This window comes from Myotis lucifugus, unplaced genomic scaffold, assembly GCF_000147115.1.
Source record: "Myotis lucifugus unplaced genomic scaffold, Myoluc2.0 scaffold_314, whole genome shotgun sequence".
NCBI lineage: Eukaryota > Metazoa > Chordata > Mammalia > Chiroptera > Vespertilionidae > Myotis > Myotis lucifugus.
The window spans coordinates 234,302-240,778 of record NW_005871362.1 but is presented as its reverse complement, the minus strand read 5'-3'; positions in this window follow the sequence as shown (position 1 = coordinate 240,778).

Below are 6,477 nucleotides of genomic sequence, written 5' to 3'. Positions count from 1 at the left end.
ATGCATGGGGGGGTGCATGCTTTCTGCTGTTTTCTGCGAAATTCTCCACTCTGCCATCTGCATGATGCAAATGAAACGTGATTCATCAGACCACATGACTTTTATCCATTGCTTGACTGTCTAGTCCTTGTACCCTGTGCGAATTGGAGACATTTATCTTGGTAACTGCAGATAGCAAAGGTCTTCCAACAGGTCTTCGGCTTCCATATCCCATACGATGCAGTCGTACGCTAATTACCATGTTTCACGTCAGTTGGTCATAATAATCTATATATATATATATATATATATATATCCCTTGAACTGGACCAGAATTAAGAAATCTACCTAAAGATTTTTTCAGTTTTATTTAGGACCCTGATGGGTTTGTAAAGTAATTTAATTCAACCGTCAGAACATGTGATCCTGACTATTCTAACCTATTTCAATGAATATACCCACTGGTTTCTGGGAGCAAAGCAACAGAATTACTAAGTAAGGTTCACCAGGAAACATTTGTAGAGCAGTCTGCTCAACAAAAGAAGGTTTATAAAAAACATAAGTTGGATTTAGAAAGAGAAGAGAAACAGAAGCAAGCATGTGGCTGCTCTGAAATCTATGAGAGAGTGTTTCTCCTTCTCCTTACTAATAGTTTAGGAGAAGTTGAAATTAGCATAAAAGGGGAACTTATTAAGGCCCTTGCAGATACTGTGGATACTTTATCTATTTTAAACCATCCCCAACTAAGTTGCCTTCATCTTTGAAGCAAAGCTTCTGTGCAAATGGTAGAGATATATAACCAACCAATGACTGTTTTTAAATCAGAACCTGTTCATTTCCAGCTCTGGAGTGTTATGGGGCAACATATACTTTTAGTGGTCATACCAGTTCCAATTCACCTGGTAGGAAGAGATTTTCTTGAAACTCACATATCATTTTTCCTGAATGGGTGAAATGTATTAAGAACTAAATGAACCAATTATAAACCAAGTGGGTAGATGATTATAAAGAACTGCTGCAAGGAGATGAACATTTGTTGTAGAACATTCCAATGCAACTTTGAGCCCTTTCTAGTATGGACATTGGCAAGGTTAAGTCAGCCACTCCCATTAAAATAACTATTGCCCGGACCGGTTTGGCTCAGTGGATAGAGCGTCGGCCTGCAGACTCAAGGGTCCAGGGTTCGATTCCAGTCAAGGGCATGTACCTTGGTTGCGGACACATCCCCAGTGGGAAGTGTGAAGGAGGCAGCTGATCGATGTTTCTCTCTCATCGATGTTTCTAACTCTCTATCCCTCTCTCTTTCTCTCTGTAAAAAATCAATAAAAAATATATTAAAAAAAAAAATAAAATAAATAAAATAACTATTGATAATACCTTGCCTTTTCCAAATGTTCACCAATAACTTGCCTTTTCCAAATATTCACCAATATCATTTAAGACTTGATGTGCCAGCTGCATTTAAGCACATTATACAATATTACCTCAAAGGTGGATTTATCATTTATGTAATTCTTTTATCCTTACAGTGAAGAATCCAAAGGCAAAAATGTAGACATTTGTACAGGATCTCAGAGCTTTAAATAAGATAGTTATTCCCAGACATCCTTGGTTCCAGATCCACATATCTCATTATCAGCTATGCCTATGGTTTGCCAATATTTTTCAGTGATAGATTTATAGAGTGACTTTTCGGCATTCCAGCGGAAAAGGACAGTCAATATATCTTTGCTTTCACCTGAAAAGATCCACAATTTATTTGGACTGAAATGCCACAGGTATATACAGAGAGTCCCACCTATTTCTCCAAGATATTAAAAGTTGATATTATGTTAAATTTCTTAGAAATTGCCATCTCATCCAATATGTGAATGGCTAACTTTTATTCTCTAGGATATATTACTAAACTCCCCAAAAGACACAATTTACCCATTGTAACAGCTAGCTATAAAAGGATATAAGGTCTCAAAGGACAAGTTTTTATTTTGCTTTGCTCAAGTAAATTACCTTTCCATCTCTTCTATAAAGACTAGAGGCAAAAAGCATGAAATCTGTGCCCAGTTAGGGTTCCTAGGCCTGGCTGGCGATCAGGGCCAATCTACATGGCGACCAGAGGGGTGATCAGAGAGTCCCCGCTGGCACCCACCCACCTTGGCTGGCCTGGGGCCAACAGGCTGGGGGAAGCTCTTGCATTGAGCATCTGCCCCCTGGCTTTCAGTGCATGTCATAGCCACTGGTCATTTTGCTGTTTGGTCAATTTGCATATTAGGCTTTTATGATATGAGATGGGCTAATGATTAACTCTGAAAGAATCAGAGGGCTTCTATCATTTCCTCTTCCAAAACCAAGAAAGAAGCTTAGAGGATTGGATATTGTTTCAATTGTGACTGGATATTGTTTCAATTGGGTTTCAAGTTTTTCATTAATGTCCCAGAGTCTATATGTCCTTTTGAAGTCAAATTGACCTGTTCTAACTCAGTCGAACTGAGAAGGAAAATAAGCTATAAAATCTTTAAAGAATTATCTGAAGCTCATGCTCTGGGTCACCTTAAGTATAAATTTTCTAACTTTTTATAGATGAAAATAAACAAAATATTTAGGAAATTTTAGATAAAAAACAGAGATTATCATATACTTGTAGAATATTATAGTCAGCACTTAGACTCAATAGCCAAAGGGTTCCCTCCCTGCATGAAAGTCATCTCTGCTGAAGACAGATATGCAAACTAACAAAAGGTATTTATGGGCTCTCCTTTGTTTATGTTCCTCATTCTGTTAAATCTTCACTGAATTCTCATCACACTCAACATTTATGTCAGTCTACTGGCATTATTAAAATGTCTTTAAATCCATGTAAAGGTCTTAACCCAACAATTTGCTACACTTTTGCAGGATGAAAACATCCACAATTGTGTTTTGTCCACTGACCAGCTTCTTGATTCTAGGAATGGTTTATAGGAAAGTCCTTGCTAATGCTGACTTAATTTGGTCTACACATGGACATGTGATAGATAATCAGGTATGTTGCCCAGCTGAATATGCAACAACTTCCATGATGGACACAATTGAAAATTCTTATTTACCTGAATAAGATATGCCCAACAAGCTTAATTAATTGTTCAAATTCGGGCTTGTCAATTGACCAAAAATAAAGTAGCCAATATTTGATCTAATAGTAACTATGCCCTCAGTATAGCTCACAACTCTAGAATGCCATGGAAGTAGTGAGGGTTCTTAACTTTCTCATGGCAATGCATACGTAATAGAAAATGGGCTGTAGACTTATTAGATGTCAAAGAAATCAAAACAATTGGCAATTATAAAAATTCCAGAGCATTCTAAAGCTGCCACCATGAAAGTAAAAGGAAACCACTTAGCTGGTGCTGCAGATTGACAGACAGCATTAAACAGCCAAATTATTTAGACTTCAGGATGCTCCTTGGTTCCTATTAAACCAATAAAATCATGTTGAGTCAAGAAGCCAAACTCTGCCCAAAATTACATACTGTATGATTCAACTTTTGGAAATTCTGGAAAATGCAAACTCATCTATAATGCCAGAAAGCAGATGAGAGTTTCCTTAACACGGGGAATGAGGGTGGAAGAAGGACAGAATGAAGAGACACAAGAGGGCTTGAGGAGTCTTTAAGACTGTGGGACAGAGGAGAGAAAATGGCGACTGAGTAAGCAGACATCTCATGCACCTCGTCCTGGGTCCAGACTTGAATAACAACCAAATTGGAAAACATCCACCTGGAATTAACGAATTAGACACAGCTGAGGAGACAATTTACCAGGAATGGCAGAGGATGCCTGGAGAATGGTAGGATCAAGGATGTGGGCTTGAGAGGGACACCCGACCAGTGGACCAAGAGTGCCAGGAGAAAGCTGCATTGCACCAAAGTTGCATCCCTTGGCGACAGGCATAACATACAACTGTGGAAAGGAAATGCCACAGGGCTGCTGGCACCGGGGGATCTGGACCTAAGACCACAGCCCCAAAAGGATGCACTGCGAAAGGCAGCCGAAAAGGCTGCCCGAGCAGCACCGTAGTGGGGGGAGAGAAACCCACAGTTTCATGGTTGTTTTGGTTTTGTTTTGTCCTTGATTTTATTTGCTAAACCCAGAACACAAGACTTTTCAATTTCAAACACTCACCCAAGGCCTCAGCACAAGGAGAGAGGCACAGACTTGAGGTACCTGAGGAGAGGCTGGGAAGGGAAGCAGGGCAGGGAGTCTTGGCCAGGAATCCTGCATTGGGGTATTCTCAAGCTTACCAACCTAAGTGGCCATTTATCTCCAGAAGAGCTAGCCCCTCCCTGTAGCCTCAAGACAGGCAATACAGTCTGACATACCCTGCCTGCATTTTGAGCTATAAAGAGGAAACAAAGGCAGAGGCCAAGTTTATAAGTCTGAATAGATCCCTCAGTGACTGGATTGGAAGAGGGGCTGGTCCACCCCGCTCTTCTGGGAACCAGACTGATAAAAACTCCAGGTTGCTAGCCAACCCCATTGGTCTCCATAGAAGGATCTCTGACCAACAAAGGCCAGAGAAATATTTTGGGCCACCAAGCAAAGAGGAGAAGCTCTAGGTCAGAAAACACACACAACAACACCCATCTTACTCCCTGAAAGTGAAACAGCACTAACCCCACCTAAAGCCCTGTCAGAAACAGACTCCTGAGTGAATAAGACTGACAGCTGGAAGACAGGCAATGAGTGCAGTTTGGCTCCCTCAGCTTCCAGCCAATGCCTGTGGAGACAGACACAAGCCAAGGTCCTGTGGATAACCTGGAGCTTCAAGCAGGGGGCTAAAAGCCGGAAAAAAGTGTTTGACAGAGGCCAGCACCTAATTACCTAACAGGAAGCCCAGAATTAGCAGACAGAACAGAAGAGTGAGGTCCTAAACGAGCTCCCATGGGGCATTAAAACTCAGCTGAAGCAAATGACACTTCATTTTTTAATTTTTTGTGTTTCACTATTATTTTTTATTTTTCACTTTATCTTATTTTACTTTTTTTGCACCGTTGTCTTCCTCATTTCTGTTTTTATCCTCCTGTTTTTCTTCTCCTATCCCCATTTTAGTTTTTCTCTTTCCTTTCTTTCACCCTTTTAAAAATGGATCTCTTTATCTGCTTTATTGATGTGTTAGTATTCTAGTCTCTGTTGGCTTATTCTAATAACTAATTTCCTTTTTCCTGCTCCTACTCCATTTCCCTTCTCTTTCCTTTCTCTTCACTACTCAATTTTGTTCTCTCTTCTCTTGCTCTTTGCTTTTACTAATTTTTAACTTGTTTCACTTGCTACATATAGGCCTATCTACTCTCTTTGAGGAGGAAACTGGTCTTGCAAGGTGTGTCAGGCCATAAAAACTGTGAACAATGCAGTGCCCTGGGGGGGAGGGAAGGTCTTTAATGCTGGCCCCAGGACAGATCATCAACACATGGGGGCTTTCCTGTAAGCCCAGGAAAGGGGACAGAACCATATCTGCAAGACAAAGACCCCAGAAGGTTACAAAAAGTGAAGCCTCTGCATGTTACTTCACTCTGATTTGGAAATTATTTCGGGAGTTCGGTAGTGTTAATAAACGGTGTCCTTCTCTTTCTCTAGGCAGCGTGCTTGGTATTTTGTTGCTCTTCTGTATCATATAGTTCCCTGAGGCGGGATGCTAACCGCATTTGGCTCTTGCCTCTGGTGAGTGGACAAGGTTTGGGCCCCGGGGTTGCAGGACAGGCCCCTGGAAGGTGCACACTGCTGATTTTAGCAGAATTGAACTGGGGGAACTCCAGGCTCTCCCGGACCTCAGCCCAGGACCCAGCCAGCATCTGGAGAAAGTGAATGGACACCTCTGGACCTGTAGACAGAATCTGTAAGGTAGGGGCCCCAGTCAGTCAGGCCCACTCCAAGTGAATGGAAGGGGGAGCTTGATCACCTACCCGGAAGTCATAGGACTTCGTCAGGTAAATCAGTAATTAGGACTCTGGAGGTGAGTGAATTCAGATTCGATTAAGGAATTATAGGTTCACTCTTTTTTTGTTTGTGTGTGGGACTAGCCAATTTGCTACCAAGAAGGTAGGCTGGACGCAGCTGTAACTCCTCTGGTAGGTTCTCACCAAGATGTTGGTCGATAATTCTGGTCTAGGGTGTGGGTGCCGGGAGTTTCCCCATGCCCATCTGGGGAATTGGGCATTATCTGCTCAGCTGCAGTCTGAGCTAGTCTGAGAGAGTGTGGATATGGATGTTTGCTGATTAACTGGTCTGTATGAAAGCGAAAGCTATTTTGATTTTCTGTTTGCTCATCTGGTTTTAACCTTTGATTTGCTGAAGGCTGAACCTCTGATGGTCTGCAAAAGTTGCAAGCAGCATTGTTGAGTTAGTTTTCTCAGAGACGTTTGCTCTCTATCATGGAAGGAATTAGCCCACTCAGTAAAAATTTCTGTCTATGTTTGTGTACTAGGGACTGGTCCTGTATCTGGAAGAATGGCTTCTAGATGGTAT